General features: G+C 43.8%; 1 long non-coding RNA gene across 1 annotated transcript in view; it reads left to right on the forward strand.

The window, feature by feature from the left end:
- The window catches only part of LOC125455854 (uncharacterized), a 317,230-nt gene that overhangs the window by 227,648 nt on the left and 62,709 nt on the right, over positions 1-26,873 (forward strand). The window contains exon 3 of the long non-coding RNA XR_007248328.2: positions 17,601-17,690. This is a non-coding gene — a long non-coding RNA (uncharacterized LOC125455854). The remainder of the gene's footprint in view (positions 1-17,600; positions 17,691-26,873) is intronic.

Genomic DNA, 26,873 nt, shown 5'->3' on the forward strand with positions numbered 1-26,873 from the left:
ATACATCTAAACATTGAGAAATGATGACTGTCAGCAGGCACACAAAATAGCCAACAGCCAGAAATAGAAAGAGCAAAATCCAGTCTGGAGTTGTGCCGTTCAAAAATAAAAGGATGCTATATCATATGCTTTAGCTACATTTCAACTTTGGAGTTGAAGTACTAAGATTCCTGTCTTTGTTAATTTTAGCAACAACATGCAATTGAGTAAAAGGTATGTTAAAAGTAGTAAATCTCAAATAATCCAAACTTACTTCTATATGTAATTTCGACTGCATAGAACTTTAATTTATGCAATATGTGCTGTACTGTCTTTATAACAGTCTTTATAATAAGTTCTGCTAAAAGCAGGTTAATGCTACCAAGAATTAAAAAAAGGACCATGGGGCTGTATCTTATCTGAAGTGATATGGGCTATGATGAGATGTGGAGCAGAATCAGGTGACAAGTGGAATGAGATTTTCTCAAAGTTGTGATCATCTCAATCCATTTTTTATGCTTTTCACAAGCAGTGTGGCGAATTCTGGTGAAATAGAATGCCAAAAGAAGGGGATTAACACTTTTCAGTTGCTCAGTTAATGCCACAACTCACTTCATTAATGTACAGCCTTGCATTTTATCAATCTCACCAAACAACCTAGGCATCAACAAGGAAACCTAATGGATTCAGCGTGCCACTTGCTCCAAACAAACTCCATGAAAACTGAGCATTAACATCTTATGCCAAGCTCTATGCACCAGCCACATGCACTGGATGTTCATGGAAATTGGCATCTGACATGTGCCAACCTCTGAGAAGCCTCATGACACATCTTCAGTTCACTTACAGATTGTTTCTGCACTTGAATATTGCGTTACAGGCTGCAATAGCAATTCTCATTGTAATGCTGCAGCATCGACATTGTGTGCTCAGGGACATGCATCCAGCTCATGGACTGGACGAGGCTGTATCACCAGGCTTTTTGCTTGCTGTCACAGTGCTCAGTCACTCTGTGCCTACCTGGATGCTCACTGCATCTCTGACTTGCATTGCTTTGTTTTGTCTTTTTTGCGTTTTTTACTCCTCAGCCAGAGATACCAGACTCATATTATGCTGTATTATCATGCTATTTAGAGCAGGCACAAAGCCAGGAAGATAGTCATTGTTGTCAGCGACCCCAAGCCAGTCAAGGGGTTTCAGGCACAATAAGTCAAGGGCAGCTTCTAATATTAGTCCAGCACCTATATAGCTGGTCAGAGTCAGCAGCCTCACATACAAACATAGAAAATAGGAACAGAAGCAGGCTATTCGGCCCTTCAAGCCTCATCTCCCATTCATTATGATAATGGCTGGTCATCCAATTCAATAGCCTGTTCCCCACTTTTAGATCTATTCTTTGATCCCTTTTGCACCAAGTACGATATCCAACTCTTGAACTCACATAATCATAGAATCGTAGAGTCATAGAATCCTTACAGTGTGGAAGCAGGCCATTAGGCCCATCAAATCCATACTGACCTTTGGAACAGCAACCCAATCAGGCATACCTCCCTACCCTACCCCTGCAACTCCGTATTTCCCATAGCTAGGCCACTCAGCCTGCACATCCCTTGACAACGATTTGACATTGACTGCTTTCTGCGGTAATGAATACCACAGGCTCACCAGAATCTGGGTGAAGAAATTTCTCCTCAAGTCAGTCCTAAATAGTTTACCCCATATTCTTAGACTGTGCCCTGGTTCCAAACTCCCTGTCATGAGGGGTAAGAAACTCAATGTTGGGCAGCCCACCTCCCATTCCGACTCTTTCTGCCCTCTTGTGGGTTATTTTCCTCCTAGAATGAGAAAGAGACAGGTCTTGCAGGAGATGAAATTGGCACAGCTGTTAGGTTCGGTATAGTTGGGGAGGTGTCTTGAGCAAGTGGGTAAGGAATGCAGAGGATATGCAGGGATAGTGGTGTTGTGGGTTAGGGTTGTTGAGAGTGAGTGAGGAAGATGTTGCAGGCAATAGTTATAGGGATAGTGTAAACACCTTGGTGGAAGGTGGGCACAGTAACAGAGATAGATTGAGTGTCAGGTATCAGAGAAAAGGTGGTGGTACTTACCCTGGCAGATTGGAGAAGAACATTGATAGTCCTCCTTTCTCCAGATAGCTGACTCTGCTTTAAGCCACATGGTAACTTTAGGCTAGTCTACTAAGGTTTGGTATCTGGTAGTCCTGTGAGAGGAGATAGTTCCACATTGGCACCACCCTGTCTGCAGGACTCCAGGACCATGCCCATAGAGTGAATGCTGAATTCTCCCTGTCTGCCATGTCAGGAATTGTGCAGAGCAGCTTTTGGTTTGACTGAGTTTGTCCAGGTGCATAATGAGCTTTTAAAGCTGGTATAAGGGATACTGATAAATTCTGGAACATGGGCTGAATGGTGAATTGTTCCAGGAACAGTACACGGGAAGATGGATTGGAAATCAGATGTGAGGGTCTCCATGACAACAGGCTAGGTAATTAATGAGGAGAGTTTGATAAAATAGTGTGAGAAAAGTTGTGAAGGCTTCTGGTGAAAAATCCTCCAAAAAACTCAACACAACTTAGACTTAGTTAAACAAAAAGTAAGAGTCAGTCCAATGGTTTCATTGCATATGCACCCTGGATATGCTTTCTTTCATTCTAACATCTTCCAATTCAGTTGTTTAAAACATTTTCTGCTGCAGAGTTTCATGTTGTTGGCTTTCCAGGAGATGAAAGCAGAAAAGTTGAGTCTTAGAGATCTACGCTGAGGTTAAACAGGTAGGGAAATTAATTCTACACACAATGTCTGAGGCTTGTTGGAATTTGGATGTGATGTCTCAGTTGCCAGAGAGCTGTAAATCTTCTGTTGACTAAAGATTTTTTTTAGCATTTTAATGACTTTGTTGTTTACTGTCCCTTCAACCTCATTTACAACAAAGATAGAGTGACAAGAATTGTATGGAGCATAAGGACCAACATAGGCCGGGAGGGATACACAGCCTGTTTATTTATGTGGGTTAGCAAGACATATAGATCCTAAATGAGTGCTTATTAGTAGATAACTTTCAAAGGTGAATTCACAAAAAAAGAACTTCCCAGCAACCAAAGTGGAAACATAGCACCAAAGGACATGGTAGCAACAGTGAGCAGCTCACAAGACAGAACTTAGGAGCAAGTGAGTCAGAGTTAAGTGGGACTGTGAATATAGTGAGGCAGTAACCTGAATTTCTGAGATGTATAGCAAATTGTCAACAATTGCTTCTCATGAAGTAGACTATCAAGTGAACTTAAATTGTGGAAAAACAGAGATAGGGGCCAGAATTTTAACTTTTAGAATCATGGAAACCCTACAGTGTAGATGAAAGTCATTCAGCCCATCAAATCAACATTCACCCTCCGAAGACTCTATTCCCCACTATGCTATCCTTGTAATGCTGCTTTTCACATGGCTAATCTATCTAACCAGCACACCGCTAGACACTGTGGGCAATTTAGCATGATCAATCTTTGCACTGTCAGAGGAAACTGGAGCAAACTCACACAGACTTGGGGAGAACATGCAAACTCCACACAGACAATTGCCTGCAGCCTGGGCTGGAACCCAGGTGCCTAGTGCTGTGAGGCAGCAGTGCTAACCACTGAGCCGCCACGCCAATATACACCATGCAGTGACCGACGGTGTTTGCGAACTCATATTGAGTGGAGAAGGCTTTATTTCAGCGTAAGCATCAAGCTTTGGAATCTCCCACCAGATCAAGTCCTGGTTTTTTTATCCAACAAATTTGCTAATGAGTCCATTTAGTGAGAACATGTGAAGTGAAAAATGTACAAAGCCAAGCTTTGAAGCTGCAGTGTAGCTGCAAGAACATGGCCCCCACTTATGGACATGATGCTGAAGGAGGCTCAAAGATTGCATTGGGGCTGGAAAGGTGAATGGCTTCCTTTATTTAAGTACAAAGATCTCAGTCTGACTTCACCAGCTTTCTCCTACACAACAAACCTCAGACCGACATAGCTCCACCCAATCCTCTCACTTGAGGCACCTCCTCAAATTTACATCACTTGCCATCTCACACCCATCCCTCGCAATCACTATCCACAAATCTTGTCTCTCTATTCTCACACTCAGAACTCTCTGATTTCTGGCCTTCCAGGGGAAAGCAGAAAACTGTCCTCTGCCCTTTGATTATTAACACCCTGACTGCTGACCAGGAGGAGGTGCTAAAAATCAGCATGACTGGCTGCTGGAAATGGGAGAGCTGTGAGCCTTTCAGCTACCCACTTACAGAATTAGACATCACACAGCCAAATGGCACGCAGCAATCAATCTTGTTGAATTGATGTCAGCCCTGACTGAAATATGATAATCTGCACCATGATGACTTTGAACCTTTACTCCTTGTCAGGTTTAATTCATGTCTTTCATCTCCCACAGGTCCTTCAAGTGTCATTCAGGAATTGGTGCTGAAGAAGGATAAATACAACTTCAGAGTTCCTGCACTCTGAGGAAGCACCTTTACATAGCTCATGAAAATCATCTACCAGCTCAGACAAACACCATTCAGTACGGTGTAATCGTGTAATGTGCAAGTAATCGGTTTTTCACACAGTAATGTACACCTCACAAGTGAGCAGGTGCAGGTGTTAAAGAGAAGGACAGTTGTGGAGAGTCCCTGTCGAAAGGAGAGGACCCTCAAAGGTCTATTCAATGAACACAGACCAAGGGGATTATTCTGGAAACAGCAGCAGCAATTGTGGAGGTTCTGTTCATACTTCCAGGAAATGCATCAATAGAGGCAAACTAGAGGACTCCATCTGCACTATGAGTGTCAGGCCTTCGTGTTGATACACATTTCTATTGATAGAATAGAGTTGGGTGCCATTGAGTCTTTGCTGGGGCCACCAGTGGTCTGCATACTCAATCTGCCAATTTAAATAATCTTGTCTTGGAAATTCAATACCTCATTGCAGTGCAATAAAGTGCTTGGCTGGCAGAGATGTGCAGGTCTGCCCACAAAAAGGAAGATGGAGATATGGGACACAAATGGGGAGTCTCTGATTGTTGACAGTCAGGATTCTACATGTTAACTATCGCTGAATCTGCCTCTACACAGGTGGAGGTGGAGATGTCATTTGCTGGTCAGTTACCAGCTGCAAAAGCCAGCTGATGTCTACTGTAAGAATCTTAAATACCAGAGCAAGGGAAGGAAAAGGCTGCCTCTAACTCAGCTGAAGATACAGTTATAGTACACAAAGGAATTATTGGCAATAGCTGTCACTCACTTTGATGATGATGTCGACTCAGTTCACAAGTTCCTACCGTGCATCTTTGTGTGAATGAACAGGCTGATTCTCAATCGTTAAGTAGATGGGGCAGGATGTGTCACAGGTTAGTGGTCCCTGGAGTGCAGGATCTACGTCCTTTTCTTTCCTGCTCTGCTGCTGCTCAGCACCATCGTTACAATATCATAATGCAAGGCAATATGCAGCTTCATGGAAAGACTTCTGTCTTTTGAGACAATTGATAGCAAACTTCTCCCAATCATTAATGTCAATGTTCCTGCACTTCAAGGTAATCTACAGAGTGTTTTGTAAAATTTTAGTTGACTTTTTCAGAATGTTGACTATGTAAGAGTTGAAAAAGCAGGACCTAGTGGGGAAGGTTGATGTTCGCAGCCATTTAGAAATTTCCCAGGATATTTTTCAAGAGTTTTATCCCACTACAGGCTTCAAGAACATTGAAATTTGCCCAGTGAACCTCCCATTGAACCGGAAGGAAGCACTGTTTTTGGAATTTCTCTTCAACTGTAATGCGTCACAGATACTCAGGCCAGGTCTCATATATAGGAGTGTGGTGATACACTCTGTATATTATGGATTAATTTTTGCTAGCTTGTTGTCAAACATGTACTGCTGTAGTTTGTAGGAGGCTAAGCTGGTTCAGTTGACCTATTACTGGATCTGCTTGTCAGTTGTGGCCTGTGAGAGAGGCGTCTATCAAGGTATGGCATTCACTGAAGCCAATATGGTTTGAAGGTGAAAGATTCAACTGGTGAAGTGTGAGTATTATTTTAACGTCCAAGTGCAGGGTAAGAGTTTCTTGCATGCAGGATTGAAGAGATCAAGAGAATCAAGAATCTCTGAGTCCCTACACACTCAGGTCCCACCTCCACCTTAATCTGACATCATTGTGACATTATGGGTGAGAAAACTACTCATTTTTTAATCACATTACAGAGATCACTTCCAAAGCAAGACCATGTCATTAAAACAAAGCAGCTCTGACATTTCAGTACTGGAAGGATTTTCAATCTGCTCATTTCACAAGCCTAGCAGCGCCACCATCCTCTGTCCAACCTGGCACATTTCAGCCAGCCTGGGAAATTCTGTGCACTAGCAGTTAATACCAAATCCAAGATTAGCAATGTGGCCAATTGTTACTAAACATATGTCAGTGACAGACGCACTTGGCCCATGGGTATTTCCCATGTGCTAAACAACAAACAAACACAAGTTGAACACAGAAGTTGGCAGACTACTGCTAACTTGCTGAAATGTTGGCAAATTTTGTTCCTTTAAACATTCACATCTACTACCTCCTGCCCAACCAGTCATGAGCACATTCAGTCCAAAGTTCCAAGTTCTGATCTTTCCTCTAACTTAGAAAAAAAAGGTTCAAGATGCAAGAAGTCTTAAGCAAGTTAAGAGACAGAATAGAAAGGGAGATGGGAAAGAAGAACCACAGGTCAGTCAATGCGGAAAGGAGGAGAGATTAAGTGATAAAAGGGATGATGTGCTAAGGACAAATGAACATTCCAGTGTCGTTCCAGCCAGACTGATATCAAGAACAAATTTCTGTGAAGACAGCAGTTCCTGAAGAGAAAAGGCAGCACTGGAAGAGATACATAGCTCGTAGAAATGAATTCATTACTGGTCAAGTCACCATTGTGTACCTCAGATTCCAATTAATGGTATTGATTCTCCTTGTGCAGATGCCATTTTTTAATTGTTTATTATTCTAATTAAATGCCACATCACTGACCCCACATGACTCTCTGACCACAGGTATGAAGCAATATCTATTTATTTTTATCACTAGCGGGACATGAGCCTTGCTGGCTGGCTAACATTTATTACCCATTCCTAGTTGCTATTAAGAAGGTGGTGATGAGCTGCTGTCTTGAACTGCTACAGTCCACATGATAGAGGTTGACCCAAAATGCTGTTCAAAATGGAAATCCAGGATTTTGACCCATGAAGAAATGGTGATATATTTCCAAACAAGGATGGTGAGTGGCTTGGAGGGGAACATGGTGGTGTTTCCATGTATCTGCTGCCCTTGTCTTTCTAGGGTGGAGGTGGTTGTGGTTTTGGAAGGTGCTGACTAAGGATCTATGGTTCATTTCTGCAGGGCATCTAATAGATAGAACACACTGCTGCTACTGAGCACAATGTGGAGGAAGTGGAAGTTTGTGGATGTGTTGTCAATCAGGTGGGCTGGTTTGTCCTCAAGAGCAACAAGTTTCTTCTGTATTGTTGGAGCTGCATCTATCCAGGCAAGTGGAGTTTTCCATCACGCTCTTGACTTGTGACTTGAAGATGGTGGACAGCCTTTGCCGAGTAAGGAGGTGAGTTACATACTGTAATAATTCTAGCCTATGACCTGTTCATGTAGCCATTATATTTATATGCAAATTCATTTGAGTAACTGGTTAACCGTAACTCCATGTTTGTTGATAGTGGGCAATTCTGTGATGATAATGCCATTGACAGTCAAGAGATGGTGGTTAGATTGCCTCTTATTGGAGATAGTCGTTATCTAGCATTTGTATGGTGCAAGTGTCTCTTATCACTTGTCACCTCAAGACTAGATATCCAGATCTTGTTGCATAAGAACATGGACTCCTTCAGTATCTAAGGGATCATGAATAGTGCTGAACATTTGCAATCATCAGTGAACATCTCACTTCTGGCCTTATGATGGAGTGAATAGCATTGATGAAATAGCTGAAGATGGTTGAGCCTGTGACACTGTCCTGAGGAATTCCTGGAGAGATGTTCTTGTCTTTCGAGGATGGACGTGGTTATGGTTTTGGAAGGTGCTGCCAAAAGATCTATGGTGCATTTCTGCAGAGCATCTGCAGGTGACGTGACTAACCTCCGACAACCATAACCATTCTCTAATGTGATCAGAGATAATGGGAACTGCAGATGCTGGAGAATCCAGGATAACAAAGTGTGGGGCTGGATGAACACAGCAGGCCAGGCAGCACCTTAGGAGGACAAAAGCTGATGTTTCGGTCCTAGACCCTTTATTAGAAAAGGGGGATGGGGAGAGGATTCCGAAATAAATAGGGAGAAAGGGGGAGGCAGACTGAAGATGGATAGAGGAGAAGATAGGTGCAGAGGAAAGTATGGGTGGGGAGGTAGGGAGGGGATAGTTCAGTCGAGGGAGGATGGACAGGTCAAAGAGGCGGGATAAGGTTAGTAGGTAGGAAATGGAGGTGCGGCTTGAGGTGGGAGGAGGGGACAGGTGAAAGGAAGAACAGGTTAGGCAGGCGGGGACGAGCAGGGCTGGTTTTGGGATGCAGTGGGGGGAGGGGAGATTTTGAAGCGGGTGAAATCCACATTGATACCGTTGGGCTGCAGGGTTCCCAAGCGGAATATGAGTTGCTGTTCCTGCAACCTACGGGTGGCATCATTATGGCACTGCAGGAGGCCTAGGATGGACATGTCGTCTAAGGAATGGGAGGGGGAGGTGAAATGGTTCACGACTGGGAGGGGCAGTTGTTTACTGCGAACTGAGCAGAGGTATTCTGCAAAGCTGTCCTCAAGCCTCTGCTTGGTTTCCCCACTGTAGAGGAAGCCACACCGTGTACAGTGGATGCAGTATACCACATTGGCGGATGTGCAGGTGAACATGTGCTTGATTTGGAAAGCCATCTTGGGGCCTGGGATGGGGGTGAGGGAGGAGGTGTGGGGGCAAGTGTAGCACTTCCTGCGGTTGAAGGGGAAAGTGCCAGGTGTGGTGGGGTTGGAGGGGAGTGTGGAGCAGACAAGGGAGTCACGGAGAGAGTGGTCTCTCTGGAAGGCAGGCAAGGGTGGGGTGGGAAAAATGTCTTTGATGGTGGGTCAGATTGTAGATGGTGGAAGTGTCGGAGGATGATACGTTGTATCCGGAGGTTGGTGAGTTGATATGTGAGTACAAGGGCGATTCTCTTTTGGCGGTTGTTGCGAGGGTGGGTGTGAGGGATATGTTGCGGGAGACATGGTCGAGGGCGTTCTTGACCACTGTGGGGGGGGATGTTGCGGCCCTTGAAGAAGGAGGACATCTGGGATGTGTGGGAGTGTAATGCCTCATCCTGGGGGCAGATGCGGTGGAGGTGAAGGAATTGAGAATAGGGGATGGAATTTTTGCAGGAAGGTGGGTGGGAGGATGTGTATTCCATGTAGCTGTGGCAGTCGGTGGGCTTGAAATGGACACTGGTTTGTAGGTGGTTGCCTGAGATGGAGACAGAAAGGTCCAGGAAGGTGAGGGATGTGTTGGAGATGGCCCAGGTGAACTTGAGGTTGGGGTGGAAGGTGTGGGTGAAGTGGATGAACTGTTCGAGCTCCACTGGAGAACATGAGGCGGCGCCGATACAGTCATCAATGTAACGGAGGAAGAGTTGAGGTTTGGGGCCAGTGTAGTTGTGGAAGAGGGACTGTTCCACATAACCTACAAAGAGACAGGCATAGCTTGGGCCCATGCAGGTACCCCTGGCCACCCCCTTTGTCTGTAGGAAGTGGGAGGAATCGAAAGAGAAGTTGTTGAGGGTAAGGACGAGTTTGGCTAGGCGGATGAGGGTGTCGGTGGAGGCGGACTGGTTGGGCCTGCGGGACATGAAGAAGCGGAGGGCCTTGAGGCCATCTGCATGGGAAATGCAGGTGTACAGGGACTGGGCATCCATGGTGAAAATGAGGTGTTGCGGACCGGGGAATTGGAAGTTCTGGAGGATGTGGAGGGCGTGGGTGGTGTCACGGACGTAGGCGGGGAGTTCCTGGATCAAGGGGGAGAAAATGGAGTCCAGTTAGGTGGGGATAAGTTCAGTGGGGCAAGAGCAGGTGGAGACAATAGGTCCACCGGGGCAGGCAGGTTTGAGGATTTTGGGGAGGAGATAGAAGTGGTCAGTGCGGGGTTGGGGAACAATGAGGTTGGAGGCTGTGGGTGGGAGGTCACCTGAGATGATGAGGTCATGGATGGGTAGGCGATGTGGAACAGTCCCTCTTTCATACCAACACTGGCCCAAAACCCCACCTCTTCCTCCGTTATATTGATCACTGTATCGGCGCCACCTCTTGCTCCCAAGACGAGCTCAAACAGTTCATCCACTTCACCAACACCTTCCACGCCAAACTCAAGTTCACCTGGACCATCTCCAACACATCCCTTACCTTCCTGGGCCTTTCTGTCTCCATCTCAGGCAACCACCTACAAACCGATGTCCATTTCAAACCCACCAACTCCCACAGCTACCTGGAATACATCGCCTCTTGCAAAAATTCCATCCCCCATTCCCAATTCCTTCACCTCCGCTGCATCTGCTCCCAGGATGAGGCATTTCACTCCCACACATCCCAGATGTCCTTCTTCTTCAAGGGCCGCAACATCCCCCCCGCAGTGGTCAAGAACGCCCTCGATCGTGTCTCCCACATTTCCCGCAACACATCCCTCACACCCCGCCCCCATAATAACCACCAAAAGAGAATACCCCTAGTCTTCACATACCATCCTACCAACCTCCGGATACAACGCATCATCTTCCAACACTTCTACATCTACAATCCAACCCCACCACCAAAGATATTTTCCCACCCCACCCTTGTCTGCCTTCCAGAGAGACCACTCTCTCCGCGACTCCCTTGTCCGGTCCACACTCCCCTCCTATCCCACCACACCTGGCACTTTCCCCTGCCACTGCAGGAAGTACTACACCTGTCCCCACGCCACCACCCTCACTCCCATCCCAGGGCGCAAGATGACTTTCCACGTCAAGCAGATGTTCACCTGCACATCTGCCAATGTGGTACAATGCATCAGTTGTACATGGTGTAGTTTCCTCTACTTTGGGGAAACCAAGCAGATGCTTGAGGACTGCTTTGCAGAACACCTCCGCGTGGTTCGTAGTAAACAACTGCACCTCCCAGTCGCGAACCATTTCAACTCCCCCTCTCATTCCTTGGACGACATGTCCATCCTAGGCCTCCCGCAGTGCCATAATGATGCCAACTGTAGGTTGAAGGAACAGCAACTCATATTCCGCTTTGGAACCCTGCAGCCCAATGGCGTCAATGTGGATTTCACCAGCTTCAAAATCTCACCCCCCCCACTACATCCCAAAACCAGCCCTGCTCGTCCCCGCCTGCCTAACCTGTTCTTCCTGTCACCTATCCCCTCCTCCCACCTCAAGCCGCACCTCCATTTCCTATCTACTTACCTCATTGCGACCCCTTGACCTGTCCGTCCTCCCTCGACTGACCTATCCCCTTCCTACCTCCCCACCCATACTTTCCTCTGCACCTATCTTCTCCTCTATCCATCTTCAGTCTGCCTCCCCCTCTCTCCCTATTTATTTCGGAATCCTCTCCCCATCCCCCTTTTCTGATGAAGGGTCTAGGCCTGAAACGTCAGCTTTTGGGCTCCTAAGATGCTGCTTGGCTTGCTGTGTTCATCCAACCCCACACTTTGTTTTCTACCATTCTCTAATGTGTCAGGTATGACACCAACCACTGGAGAGTTTCCCCGATACCCATTGATTACAGTTTTGCAGGCACACCTTGATGCCACACTCCGTCAAATGACCATTGCCAAGAAACACCACTCGTTTTGCCACATAAACACTGTGGCTACAAGAGCAGGTCAAAGGCTAGGAATACTGTGATAAGTAACTCACCTCCTGACTCCCAAATATAAGGGAAGACCACCATCTGCAAGTTCCCCTCTAAACCACTCACCATCCTGACTTGGAAATATATCACCGTTCCTTCACTGCTATTGGGACAAATTTTTGGAATCCCCTCTCTCAAAGCATTATGGGTCAATCCACAGCAGGAGGACTGCAGTGGTTCAAGAAAGCCACTCAGCACCACCTTCTCAAGGGCAACATGAAATAGGAAATAAATGCTGACCACCCAATGATGGCTGGGTCCCATGAGTGAATTTTAAAAAAAATTCCTCCTTCTCCCAGTGTTGGCTTCCTCAATCAAACACTGAGGGCCTATGAATGATGGCACTCACTCCTCAAGAGGGGTCTGCACAGAGTCACCTGTCATGCTGTGCACATGGTGAGCCGTTGCTCATTGCTAGAGTAATACCATTGGTGTAGTGGGCCATGGACTTCCCAGTCTGATGGTGGTGTCCACATTTTCCTACCTGATTAATTGGCCCTCCCTACCCCAAAGGAGAGGGCACAAGATTCCACTATAAATGTTCACATTCCTTTAATTTTTAACCCACTACCCATATTGTGCCAACAAAAGCAGCAAAAGTCAGCTGTAAACTCAAGAATAGAAAACATAAAATCATAAAGAACAGGAACAAGTGTACCAGAAGTCTCCCAGAGCCTATTGTGCTTAGCTGTTTGATAAGAACACATTTGATAAGAAGCACCTTACCTTCCACTCTGGTCACTGCATCCTTAGTGTTTAAATAAACAATCAATCACAATCTTTATTATGCTTATTTACTGAACATCCACATCTCTCTGGGATAGATCATTCCAAGGATTTTTAAAAATGTTATCAAGAGCAAAATAATGTCTCCTCATTTCATCCTAATAGATGCACCCTTGTCCTGGGAATGGAAAGGCTTCAAGTGAGAGAGAATGCTGTCTGGAAAGAATGCTCAGCTAAGTAGAGCCAAGAAAAGTTGAAGTCACTGAATGAATTCCTTATATGTTCTCTAGTTTGAACCAGTACAAGTTCAGGAGCTGGTACTGCTCTGCATTTATCCATTATCACATCTCAAAACATTTCACGTATCTCACATATTGTGAATCACTTACAAGGTAGTAATTATGTTACAGACAAACATACAACTATTTTGCTGAACTAAAAATGTAAATACCAATGAATGGCATGCATTTTTGTGCAATTAATTACCTCAGGATGTGTTAAAGTGCTTAAACAGTCAATGAAATACTTTAGAAATTTAAATTGTAGTGTCATGAAGGAAATGTAATGAAATAAGTGTTCAACTAATTTAGGGGAGTCAAATATTAGGGAACATAATCATAAAATTAGAATCAGATCTTTCAGAAGTGACATGAGAAGATATTTCTACATAAACATGATAAAGCAGTTTGAAACTTTCTTCCACAAGCAGCAATTGATGCTAGATCAATTGTTTGTTCAAGATGTAGATAAAAAAAGTATTAGCTGCCAGTCTAAAATCTTTCACCTTTATCCAAATGTGATGAAATCATTTTAGTTAAGACATCACCAACTAAGAAAGGTGTGTTTGTGATGAGGGTGATGGCTTTTTATATGCAGAAGTATGTGTCAATAATGTTGAGGAAACATTTTTGTTGTTACTTTATGCAAGTTGTTTCGTGCCAATGTAAATACTGTGCTGCCTTGGAAATAAATTATTTTCTTGTCATGCCTTTAAATTTAATGGGGCATGATGAGTGTTAATGATATTTGAGAGTCATAATGCAGATTCTGCATGAGCCCAAAAACTTCATGCGTCAACACTAGTGACTGCATCACTGAAAAAAATCCCAATACCTTGGGTTGAGGTAAAGGTATTTGTTTTGCAACCTGTTTGCATTTTCTTCACAAGTTATTTTACCACCTACATTTTATCATCATTCATTTGAATATGTGAACAAATTAATACTGAGGATTTCTTCAGTAGTATTAGCTTTCAATGCAGAAAAACAGACATTAGCGATAATATTTGATTATCCTTAGAGATGAAATTTAGAAAACTTTCCCATCATTTAAAACTGTTGCAGAAGAAACTAATTTCTTTTGATATTTATGGCAAAGTAGAAAGTGCCATGTTATAAACATTGACCAGGAAAAGAAGCAGATGAATTATTAAAAGGACTATTCCGGCGCTGTAATGAGAGAGTAAACAGCAGAGGGCTTCTGGTATCACACTCGTTTATTTACTTTACCTGATAAATTGACAATTGCTGATAACTGACTCCAAGCTGGCACTTAGATTAGTTTTGCATTACAAGATCTGTGCACAATCTCAGTTTACCTTCCACAACCAGTTACAAACTTCTCACACTTTGTCCACCAGTTGAGAAAAGGGACTGTCTCATCTGCGTAAAATTTGTTTCCTGTCATGCAACTCTTGAAGTATAAACAGAAAATCAGTCAGAAATACAAGTGCTTGTTACGGTTGTTGGAGACCTGCTGAGCAGGATATGGTTGTAAGAATTCCTCAGGAAAAGTGTTCTTGGCTCATGTTCATTTTGAGCTGCCTCATCGTTGACCTTGTCTCCACCAAAAGATGAGGAGTAGAGTAGTCAAAGGTAAGCCTGCTGCATTGTCCTTTTTCAGAAGTAGATTTGGCCCAACAAGCAGCTTCCAGGGAGAGGTAATTTTTTTATCTTTTTAAAGAGAAATGTCCATGTCGGCGCAGGAGTTGCAGAAGTGATGACACTTCAACTCTATCAGAGATAATAGGAACTGCAGATGCTGGAGAATCTAAGATAACAAAGCGTAGAGCTGGATGAACACAGCAGGTCAAGCAGCATCTTAGGAGCAGAAAAGCTGACATTTCGAGGCTAGACCCTTCGTCAGAAAATGTTGAGGGGTCTAGGCCCGAAACGTCAGCTTTTCTGCTCCTAAGATGCTGCTTGGCCTGTTGTGTTCATCCAGCTCTACGCTTTGTTATCTCACACTTCAATTCTACTCTACTTATTCTGTCACACACCAGAGAATACTTTGGAACAATTCCTGTCTTAGCAGCAGCCTAAAATTGACATCCATTTGACTGGTGAAGTCTGGGGATGTAAGATCAGCGTCATCAGCTCACCACACTTATTCAAATGAGGCCTGAGGACCCGTATGGATTGAGCTTTGGGCTTAGCTTTCTGGATGTGGAGATTCCCTGCGTCCAATTAATGTTGGCATTGCAAAACTCACAAATAGCTATCCTAATGTATTTCAAGGAGAGTGGATTCAATACAATAAGGTTGAAAAGTATTACAGATGGGAAAAAGTGGCGCAACATTTTTTAATGCCAATGTTAAATTAATATTTTGGGTCCAGTGACCATTTTTAAGATCCTTCTGAAGAAAGGTCACTGGACCCAAAACATTAATTCTGCTTTCTCTTCAAGGATGCTGCCAGACCTGCTGAGTTTTCCCAGCAATTTCTAGTTTTATTTCTGATTTCCAGCATCCACATATCTTTAGTTATTAGGATTTATGAATACCTTGCTCGGTCAGTGCCTCCTGGTGGCAGAGAGAAACCTATCTCTTACATACTGTTCACAGCTAGTTCAGCTGAGAGCTGTGACCTGGAACTATCATCTTGAGGCTTCCTGGGTTCTCTACATCCAGCAGTTTTCAATTCTGTCTTAAATTCAAAAATAACTTAAAATGGCTGCTGTACAGCTCCAGTAAGCCAGTGCTCTGAAAAGGGCAAGAAAGCCAATTATGTTGATGTCCTTTGAAGTCTGTCTTGTCTCCTGTTCTCTCAGAAGTCAAAGGGTTTTTACACGTTTGAGAAGATTCAATGGCCATCCCTAGAGAGGCCTTTGCATTTTAATGACTCTTCTAGCCAGCTCTGGAGATAACAGAGTTTGACAAGGTTTGAACAAACACTGAAAGGTGCCAGGATGTCTGCCCATATTCCATTTTTTAAAAAATAAGGCTGTTAAATTCAATTCTATTGTTTAAGAGTAAAAGTATGCCTTTTTAAATGTTGTCATTAAAATCTACATTATCATAATTTCCCAAAAGAACAAAAGGTTGCTTGTTGAATTTGAACATATCTGGGAAATTTGGTAGGTGAAACTGTACGACACTGGGAAGATCAATTACTAAGGAAATATTTTCTGGATCTATTTCCACCTGATGGAAAAGTACAATTGTTTGATCGTGAAAGTGGAACACTGAAAGTGAATACACTGGTTCATCAGACAGTGAAAAAGATAGGAAATATCTCACCTTCGAATGATACCTTTCACAAAATCAAGATGACTTTTTGAAGTGTTGTCAAATAGGAAAATGACAATTGACATAGATCAAAGCTATGTGATTATGATCAGTCTATTAAGATCATTAGATATATGAACAGATTTGGACCACTCAGCCCATCATGCCTACCTGCCAAAGGAAAGATGTTGTGAAACTTAAAAGGGTTCAGAAAATAATTAGATGTATAGAGTTGTACAGCATGGAAATAGACCCTTCAGTCTACTGTTGCCAGGCTTGGAGGGTTTGAGTTACAGGTGAACACTGAATAGGCTGGGGCTATTTTCCCTGGAGTGTTGGAGGCTGAGGGGTGACCTTATAGAAGTTTATAAAGTCATGAGGGGCATGGATAGGGTGAATAGTCAAGGTCTTTTCTCCAGGGTAGGGGAATCCAAAACTAGAAGGCATAACTTTAATATGGGAGGAGAAAGATTTAAAAGTGAGCTGAGGGGCAGGTTTTTCATGCAGAGGGTGGTGCAAATATGGAACAAGCTGCTTGAGGAGGAGGTAGTCTGATACAATTACAACATTTAAAAACATCCGGATGGGAATATATAAATGGGAAAGGTTTAGAGGGATATGGGCCAAATTCTGGCAAATGAGACTAGATTTATTTAGGATATCTGATCGGCATGGGCGAACTGGATCAACAGGTCTGTTTCCATGTTGTACATTTCTACGTCTCTATGACTCTACATCTGCTCTGCTATTTGATCATTGCTGATATATTTCTCAACCCATTCTCCTGTCTTCTCTCCATAACCTTGGATCCCCTTACCAATCAATAACCTGCCTATTTCCTTAAGTACACCCAATTACTTGGCCTCCACAGCCTTTTTCATTCTCTGGCTAAAGAAATTCCTCCTAATCTCAGTTCTAAAGAATCGTCCCTTCACTTCGAGGCTGCGCTCTTGAGTCCTAGTCTCTCTTATTAGTGGAAATATCTTCTACATGTCCACTCTATCCAGGCCTCTCAGCATGCTCTAAGTTTCAATTAGATCAACCCTCATCCTTCTGAATTTGATTGCATACAGACCCAGAGTCCTCAACCCCTCCTCATATGACAAGCCCTTCTTCATTGTTATAAACCCCCATTCAAGGGCAGTACATCCTTTGCAGGTCCCAAAACTGCTCACAAAATTCCAAATCTATCTGCTAATGAGCTTGATTGAGTGATACATTTTGGGCAGGACAATAAAGACAATTTGCCTGCTTTTCTTTGAATTATTACGTAAAATCTTTTATGTCTGGCAAGTTAACAGACTGATCCTTAGAATAATTCTTGTTCAGGCAAACGTTTACAGTTATAAAAATGTTTTTTGGCAGAATTTTGTAGTTTTATAACTATTAGTTAAGTTAATACAACTGAACTGATTTTCATATTGATCTTTTATCTCTTGTCATGATGACAGATTGGAACCCTGAAGTATTTAACGCACACATTGAGCTTTTTGAGAAGACTGGAAGCTCTTTGGAGAAGAGAAACAAATGAGAAAAATAAGGTAATTATGAAGAATATTGACAATTCTAAATGCTGGAGAATATGACAAATAGCACTGCTCCAAAGACTTTGTCGTTCAGCAACTCGATGAAAAACAGAAAAACAGCAATTGATGAACCCAGTGCACTGAATATACACAAACCATTTAGTGATAGGATTGGAGTTCAAGGGACACCTCCTCCCAGCAGCATTTTAAAAGCTTTAATAAATTAGCAAAAGGCCTGAAAAATGAGTGACACCACCAACAAGGAATTCAATAGCAAGCACTTGAACATGATGAATGAGCATGTGACACAGCATACAGAATCAGAAGTCTGCCTTCCCCCAACAACATGCCTGTACTTTCGTGACTGGAGATTTATATAGTACTAGTGGCAACACTGGTAATTAATGAAGCTCTTATGGCCTTCATTAACACAGCCAAGAAACATAAGGCAATGGGAACCAGAGAGAGATTGAAGGGAAAGTCTTTTTCAAAAGATGATCAGGTAGGAACAATATTCCCAGGCAGTTGAGGCCATGTTGCTGGTTTGATGAATATAGCTTCATCTGGAGAGATTGAGTGTCCTTCAAAAAGAAAAAAAAGAAATGGCTCTGAGGCATAGCTTGAAGTATATTGGGGTGGAATTAAGATTAATGAAAAGTCCTGGGAGCACAGCTAGTGGTGTGATATGAGTAGAGTGATGAAAGCAGAACAGGAGCTGAATGCGAATTACTTGCTTTACCCACAGTCTCTTGTGGACAACCCTAAGCTGTGTTTTAGAAGCCAGCTATTTCACTTTAGACACTCACTAAACCCTGGAGATCCTCAAAGTAGCAGAGAAAGAGAATAATTATATATCACCTATTGGATCCACCACACTACTGTCAAAATTATTGCTTAGTTTTGAGTAATTTGCCAATTTCTAATTTTGAAGCATGGAGTAAATTTGAAAGTTATTTTAAAAAAATAATTCACATAACTCACCATTAGATTGCATAAAACAGAATGGAAAAGTATATCATTACCTTGAGGCATAGTAGCTTGCAAATAGCAGTATATTAAGTGTTAAGAGTTTTGAAGAGCTAATTTGCCAATCCTTGGCAAGCAAATCAAGCTGGCATTGCTAGATTTCTCAATAATTAGCCATAGACAATAACCTTTTTAAGTTATGGGAAGATTGTTGTAGCACATAATTAGTAAATGGTTTGGAATTCTTGTGCATTCTTTACCCATAAGTTACAGATACTCCAAACCACCCTCAGTATCACAATTTTGAAGGATCTTAAAAGTTCCAGCATGCTTTGTCTATTCTGTCTGACTGACATCCAGCAAAATACACCCTGTAGATTTTGAATGTAGACTTTGTGTTGAAATTCCTGTTCCAACATGTTTTTCTCGTTTGCCTGAAGCACCCAACTCACTCTCAGCTATGGTTCCACAGGCCTGCTACCTAAATAAACAAACAACACTGCACTATTCGAATGTAACATGAACAACAGAGTGATATGATATGCTGCTAGGTTCTGTTCTGTAGCGTTCTAATTACCAGCAAGCTAGCTTCCCAGCTAAACTGCAAAATCATAATGATCACTTGTTGAGGTAAGGAGGGCTGGCACAAAGGAAACAATATCTTCATTAGTCACTAATTCTATTGAAAAATTTAGAATACTTCATAAGAAATTATTCACCCAAAATGTTTATTTTATTCTGAGCAGAAATTGTCGGTAGCTATTTGACTGTGGAAGCATCATAGCTATGGCAATCTTCTAAATTGTAGTTAATTTGCAAGAAATTACGAGTCTATCCTAAAAAAAAACTCTGGCTAATCTTGCCAGAGGGGGCTGACTCTGACCTTTTTTAGGTTAAGTCTAATTTCTTTGAATTTTTTCAGGGTTTTTTTGCCAAGATGCCTTGCAAATTTTCACACCCTATCTTACCAAACTCACCGCACCAATAGCTAAGCTCCTATGGTGTCTCTCACGTTTGATTTGCACCCCATCTTAACACAGACCATTCCCACAACAACTCACTACACAGTAAATATGCAGTATTGTTGGTTTGCACATCATCTTTAAAAAACCACCATGCACATGGACGAGCATTGGTCACCTGGTGTGGACTGTCAGCAGCAATGTCACAGCACAGCAATGACACAGTGACACCGCCCACAGCACATAACCTCATAGCTGATACAATTCATACATACAATCCCAGTCACTCACTGTAGTCTCTGTTGAACCATCAGACTGCACACTTTACCTGTTCATAGCTATCCTGTCTGAACACCCTCTAAGTCAGCACTACCCTGTCCGCAACGTCCACTGAAGACCTGTATGTAGTCATTGTCTAATAGGGAATTATCCCATACAGTCAAGCAATCAGACAATTCCAAATAAAAATGTGTTCTTATTTATAGAAGGGAAAAGGAAACAGACATGAAGCCAATGAAGGTGGAACTGTGCCCTCACAAAGTCAACCAGGTTTCACCATCTTGATCAAACAATCTTCAGCACTGCACTGGAGGCTCACTGATGATGTTACCTAGAATGGTGACGAATGTCTGAGAACTAACCTTCCAGCTCAGCGAACAAACTCACATCCTGATCAAACAATGTTGCGGTCAATGATTATCGGTGGGGCCCAGCTCTCTTCTATTAGAGTGGGTGTCAAGGACGTTATGTCTGATGTGTAGCACCCAACAAAGCTGAGCTCTGTCATGGACAATATCAGCATCCCCCATTCCAATGTCCATGGGCACCCCTGCATCTAGGACGTCATCTCATTGCCTGTTCCAAATGTGCAGAGCACAGCACACCAGTATGATGCAGCACGCTCTATCCTGACTGTACTGGAGACCCTCAGACCCAAGCAGGAGACGTGTACCTTCATAACCTAATATTTTTCTCCTTCACAAGCTGCATCATTTCTGCACTCTGCATAAGTTTGCAAAATGGGCAATCGTGCCATGATCCCTCAGTAACCAGCTCAGTAAGGCACACTCAAACACACCAGGTGTATGAGAGTGATCCAGGATATAGGAATTATGGAAGATGTCAGGATAGCAGGCATACATTTCCAGGGAGTGGCAACAGTGAGTACAGATTGCCTACATATTAATGGAACAGAACCCTTCATGTTGATGAATTGTACAGCATTGTGTTTCAGCCCCCTTCTCGCCAAATGGGTGCAGACGATGGCACCTGTACCCTCAGAGAAGTTAGCTATGTTCCTCAATCCAAATGCCCGGCCTGCAGCACTGAACTTGGAAAATGAAATGAGCCGGTGTGATTTTACGCAGATAATATCAGTAACTATCCTGGTATGTTTGTGAGAGCATGACTGAGAGATCCCATACAGGTCACCTGAACCTCTCTGGAAGGAGCTATCATTTTGCTCTGCAATGGCCTTCACAGCCAACGGGGCGGGATGCAGAATCTAGCACAGGCATGGCAGTGCTCCAGTTGGCACTGTGCCTCACTTATGCCCAGGAAATGGCACCAGGCTGCACCCTGCACACCCTGGGAAGCAGTGACCTCTCCCTATGCTGGGTGCTACTTGTCCTTTGCTGTGGAGCCTCCTTGGCTCTATGTCGGCCCTGCTCTTAGGTAGGCAGCCAATGTTACCATCATCGCTTTCGGGAGAAAGAACCTGAATTGGGCACAGAAGATGTAAAAGAGTTGCTTAGATCTCAGAACAGTAATCGGTGCTGTTCCCTGTGGATGAGGGCCATACAGTGAGACATGCTGGAGCTGGGTAACTGGGGACATGTCTATATTGGACATTCACATTGTGCCTCAGCATGTGCAGTTCATTTGGCACTGGTTGGGTGAACATTTTAGTGAAACACTAAATCTTACACCGCATTCCACACAGACAACTATTAGAATTACAAGATAGATGAGGACTCGAATATTGTTAGCTCAACCGGGAGGTGAAACATGTAGTGGTTTTCCTCCAGTCACTTTTGGCCTTTTGTATCATCATTGCTGCCAACTTTGACATTTCTGAGGTTCCCAATTACAATTGGAAAGCATCAAAGGCATGTGACAAATTCCCTGTGACCAGTTGGAATGCATGTGAAATTGGCAATGTGCTGATTATAACTGAAGTGTAGCTGTGCTTTGCAAATGGCTGCTTCATGTTTTTTTTTGATAACTTTGTGGTGTCTTGCAAATGTGGATCCTGTGCTTTTGTCCTCAAACAGACTGATCTTGAGCATTGTTTCAAACATTTCATATCTAGAGAAGGGAAAGTGATGGCAGGGAACATAGTTCATGACGGACATCATCAGCAGTGGACTCCTCCAGGTCCCCAGGTACTCACCCCACCCCACCCCCACACCCACACCCTCTCTCCACCCCCACCCACTCCCCAAAGCTAACATGTCCCTTATTACCATACACTATTCCAACAGCCCATTTCGACCCATCCATCCAATGTGGAGACCCACCACAGTGAATTTCTCCCCATCCCCTGAGCCCTAGCTTTATAGCTTGCTGATGATGATCCCCGTGGAGACCACAGTGATAGTCACAGTCAATAGGAGAGCAAATGAGCAGCCCTGAGATGCAATCTGGTTCAACCTTTGAGTTGGGTGCTAGTCTTTGTGTGCAAAGTGTCCCTGCTGCAGTCTTCTCATGGTTTTTGCCAACGTGCACTGCAAAGCAAGACTGAGCCTTGTGAACAGCCTGCCGCTCCATCAGAGCAATTGTCCTGACATCGGACTCCTATCAGACTCTGTTCGTAGCCAAGTTTGGAACTCTTGAATCAATAGCAGCCCTATGACCGCAGTAACTTCAGGCACCTTCTGGTTATGATCAGGTTATGAAGCAGTCTGTCTCCTACACTACTGTGAGCTATATTACAGAAGTGTTTCTTGGAGCAGGATCAATGTCATCAGAATGTCAGAAATGTAATATCAGAAAGGTACTGTGGCGATGGCGGTGAGAGTCGGCCAGTGAGGCAGTGATGGCATTGAGAGTGGGCTGGAGAGGCAGCAATAGCTGTGACAGTGGGGCCGGTGAGGTGGTGACAGCAGTGAGAGCAGGCCAGTGAGGCAGGAATGGCAGTGAGAGTGAGCTGGTAAGGCAGTGACAACGGTGAGAGTGGGGCCGGTGAGACAGTGAGAATGGGCTGGTGAGGCAGTGACGACAGTGAGAGTAGACCAGAGAGGCAGTGACGGTGAGAGTGGGCCGGTGAGGCAGCGATAGCAGTGAGAGCTGGCCAGTAAGGCGGTGACAACAGTGAGAGTGGGCTAGTGAGGCAACAATGGTGATAGTGGACCAATGAGGCGGCGAGAGTGGGCCAGTGAGGCAGCGACAACAGTGAGAGTGCGCTGGTGAGGTGGTGACGACAGTGAGAGCAGACTGGTGAGGCAGCGATGTAGAGAGTGGGGCCAGTGAGGCAGTGACGCTGAGAGTGGGGCCCATGAGGCAGTGACGGTGCAAGTGGAGCCGGTGAGGCAGTGACGGTGAGATTGGGCTGGTGAGTCAGTGACAGTGCGAGTGGGTTGGTGAGTCAGTGACGGTGAGAGCGGAGCTGGTGAGGCAGTGATGGTGAGATTGGGCTGGTGAGTCAGTGACGGTGCGAGTGGGTCGGTGAGTCAGTGACGGTGAGAGCGGAGCTGGTGAGTCAGTGACGGTGAGAGCGGAGCTGGTGAGGCAGTGACGGTGAGAGCGAGCCAGTGATGCAGCAATGTTGAGAGCAGTCTTTTTGCATGGCGGTGGCAGCCTCCTGGGTGTCCTAGCAATCAGAGCGGCCTCTGCGCTGTTGTGGAGATAGCATTGGGATTCTGAGCTCTGGACTTTTTAATTCTTGCTCACCTTTTGGCATTGTTAAATCTTTTGTTTCTGTTTTTTGTAACCAAGTAGACACCAATGAATAGTGACTTTCTGCACTTATTGCTGTACTTATGTATCCTATACTTAGTACATGTGACAATTAAATAAGTTTAAATGAAGTCTATATATCCAGTGTAGCCTCTATTCTGCTATTAATCCCTTTTATACAGACTACTTCAAATCACTAACCTCTTGTAACTAACTCTAATATTGGTTTCTTGACATCTAAAATTTGCTTTTTATTTAATTATGCTCTCTTCATCTTCCACATTGCTGCTGGATGCTGTTTTAACAGATCCACATTCAATTGGAAAAACCTGCAACTTCCTGAATTCCTGCAGCTAGCATGCAAAGTGCTCCATCTGCTGTGTGTCATATTATTTTAACAGCTTTATTTTTTTCTTTATTAGTAAGAATTCTACAAGGAATTTTACATTTTGAAAAGCATTCAAGTCTAATAAAATGCTGTACATCATTAATTAAACACACATAGAAAGCACATGAGGTATAGAAGACTGGAATATAAATCAGCAATCAGAATGATTAGTACTTACAGTGCAATGTATGGAAAGCAGGGTTAGTGATCAGGGCTGAAGGCAGCAGTTTGTGGAGTGGAAAAGGCTACACCAGTTTTTTTTAATTTGAGGATGGGATATGGGCATAATGGGTTAGGCCTGCTTTTATTGCCCTATCCCTAATTACCCTTGAGATGAAGGTTCTGAACTCTAATGTTCAGTTCTTTTGTCTTTTGCGGCCTTGTAGCTAAGTGGTTAGCACTGCTGCCTCACAGCACCAGAGACCTGGGTTTGATTCCACTCTCAGGGACTGCCTGCGTGGAGTTTGGACATACTCCCTATGTCTGTGCGAGTCTCCTTTGGGTGCTCCAGATTTCTCCCACAGTCCATCGATGTCCAGATTAAGTGGATTGGGCATGAGGATGCAGGCTAGGTGGACTAATTATGGGAAATGCAGCGTTACCGGAATAAGGTAGAGGGGTAGGTAACTGTGTGATGATCTTCAGGAGGTCAGTGTGGAATTGATGGGCCAAATGGCCTGCTTCCTGTAGGGATTCTATGATTTGGACCAAGGCTGTGATGATATTAGGTGCTGAGTGACCCCAGAAGGGCCAAGACTGAGTGTCAGTGGGCAGTTTATTCCTCTGTAAGTGTCATTTTACAGCACAGTCAATGACCCTACCTATCATTTGCTTGATGATTGAGATTTGACTGATCAGGCAGTAATTAACAGGCCATACCTGGTCAATTTCCTACATTGTTAGATTATATTATATTAGATTAGATTCCCTACAGTGTGGAAACAGGCCCTTCAGCCCAACAAGTCCACACTGCCCCTTGCAGCATCCCACCCAGACCCATCCCCCTATAACCCACTTACCCCTGAGCACTGCAGACAATTTAGCATTGCCAATCCACCTAGCCTGCACATCTTTGGACTGCGGGAGGAAACTGGAGCACCTGGTGGAAACCCACGCAGACACAGGGAGAATGTGCAAACTCCACACAGACAATAGCGCGAGGCTGGAATCGAACCTGGGTCCCTGGCACTGCGAGGCTGTAGTGTTAACCACTGAGCCACCGTGCCGTCCAGGTTGATGCCACTGTTGTAACTAGACACGAACAGTTTGGCTCGGGGTCTGGCTAGTTCCGGAGCATAAATCTTTAGTTCTATTATACAATATTACAATATTGCTGGGAGAAATGGAACTGAACTAGAAAACAGCAGTCAAGTGTTCAATTTCATTTGTGCCTCCTGAGGTAATGAAGCAGTTGAAATATGCAAATTGCAACACCAGGGCAACGAACAGGCTTGGACTGGTAAGTTGCAAAAATATTTGCATCGCACAAGTTCCCGACAATAAGCATTTCCAATGAGAGACAATCTAAACATCTCCCCTTGACACTCAACATTACTTCACATCATTGAATCTCCCATCTATGGGTCAGTTTACCAGTGACCTGAAACATAACTGAACCAGTCATACAAATAATGTGGTTATTGAACAGCTTAGAGATTGGTCCTTCTGTGGCAAAAAAAACTCACTTCTAACTCTTCAAAGACTGCCCAAAATCTCCAAAAACACAATCCAAGAGTATAATGGAATATGTCATACTCTCTTGGATGCGTTCAGCTCCAACTACTCTCAGGCAACTTAGCATTATCCAGGACAAATAGATCAACAATATCCAGGGCAAGGCAGGTCACTTAACTAGCAACTTGTTCACTATCTCAAGCATTCACCCCCTCCACTGCCATTGCAAAGGCCCATCACTAAGTACTGTCAACAAGCATACTGAAGCAATTCACTAAGGCACCTTTGGCATCATTCTTCACCATGTGACATGGAAAAATGACCACCTGCATGGTCCTATGTATTATCTTGACTTGGAACTATATCAACGTCCCTTCACTATTACTTTGAAATCAAAGAGTTCCCTTCCTAAAAATACTGGGGATATACTTATACCACATGAACTGCAGTAGTTCAATATATTTCCTCACAACCTTCTTCACAATAACTGGGGACATGGGACAAGGTTTCCAAAGGTAGTGGGATCTGGAGAGCAGGATTTGCTTCCTATTCTTTCCTCCTCCACTGTCACTCTACCTCATCACTGTGACTTTGTGCCCGAAAATGTGATGCAGCTTGATGGGCAAATTATTGCCATTCTGATGGATCAGTGGCACATTCTTTCCAGTCATTAATGTCAATGCTGCTGTCCTTCAGGAAGAGATTGACAGTGTATTTGAAACACTTTCTTTGTTCTCCTGTGGAACATTGGCCATTTAAGTGTTAGGAACTTGATGGTGGAGAGGGCTTTCAGCTATTTGGACCAATTGGCCATCCATCAGAATTGACTTTACTCAATTCCACTGCTCTCTTCTGAAATTGACATGGATGTCTGAACACAGTCCAGATTGGTTGTAAGCTGCATTTAGATGTCTTCATTTTGAGTGGGTTGCTCTAAGGGTAAGACATTGATCTTCTTCCTCTTGAACATGCAATGTCTTGTTGCTATGTGGATGTACGTTGTCAATTGAGTCAGTCAATGATTTGTCTTGCAGGTATAATTTACCTACATGGATCTGATGATACATACATCACAGAGATCTATAGCTCAATGTGTTACAAACGTGAAGTCTATACTTGTCATACTTTGGGACCGTGTCTTCAATTTATGATAAAATGAAGGTTGTCATGTAACCTGTTCTGAAGTTTGCCTAACAACATGCTGGGTGATGTAACTGTTCAAATTTAAAGCCAGGCCAGGTTTATTTGTTGATGATAAGATGGGGTGCGAGGGTGTTGGAATTAAACTTAGAAACAATGTCAGCAGCATCT

This window comes from Stegostoma tigrinum, chromosome 10 (assembly GCF_030684315.1).
Source record: "Stegostoma tigrinum isolate sSteTig4 chromosome 10, sSteTig4.hap1, whole genome shotgun sequence".
NCBI classification, from domain to species: Eukaryota; Metazoa; Chordata; class Chondrichthyes; order Orectolobiformes; family Stegostomatidae; genus Stegostoma; species Stegostoma tigrinum.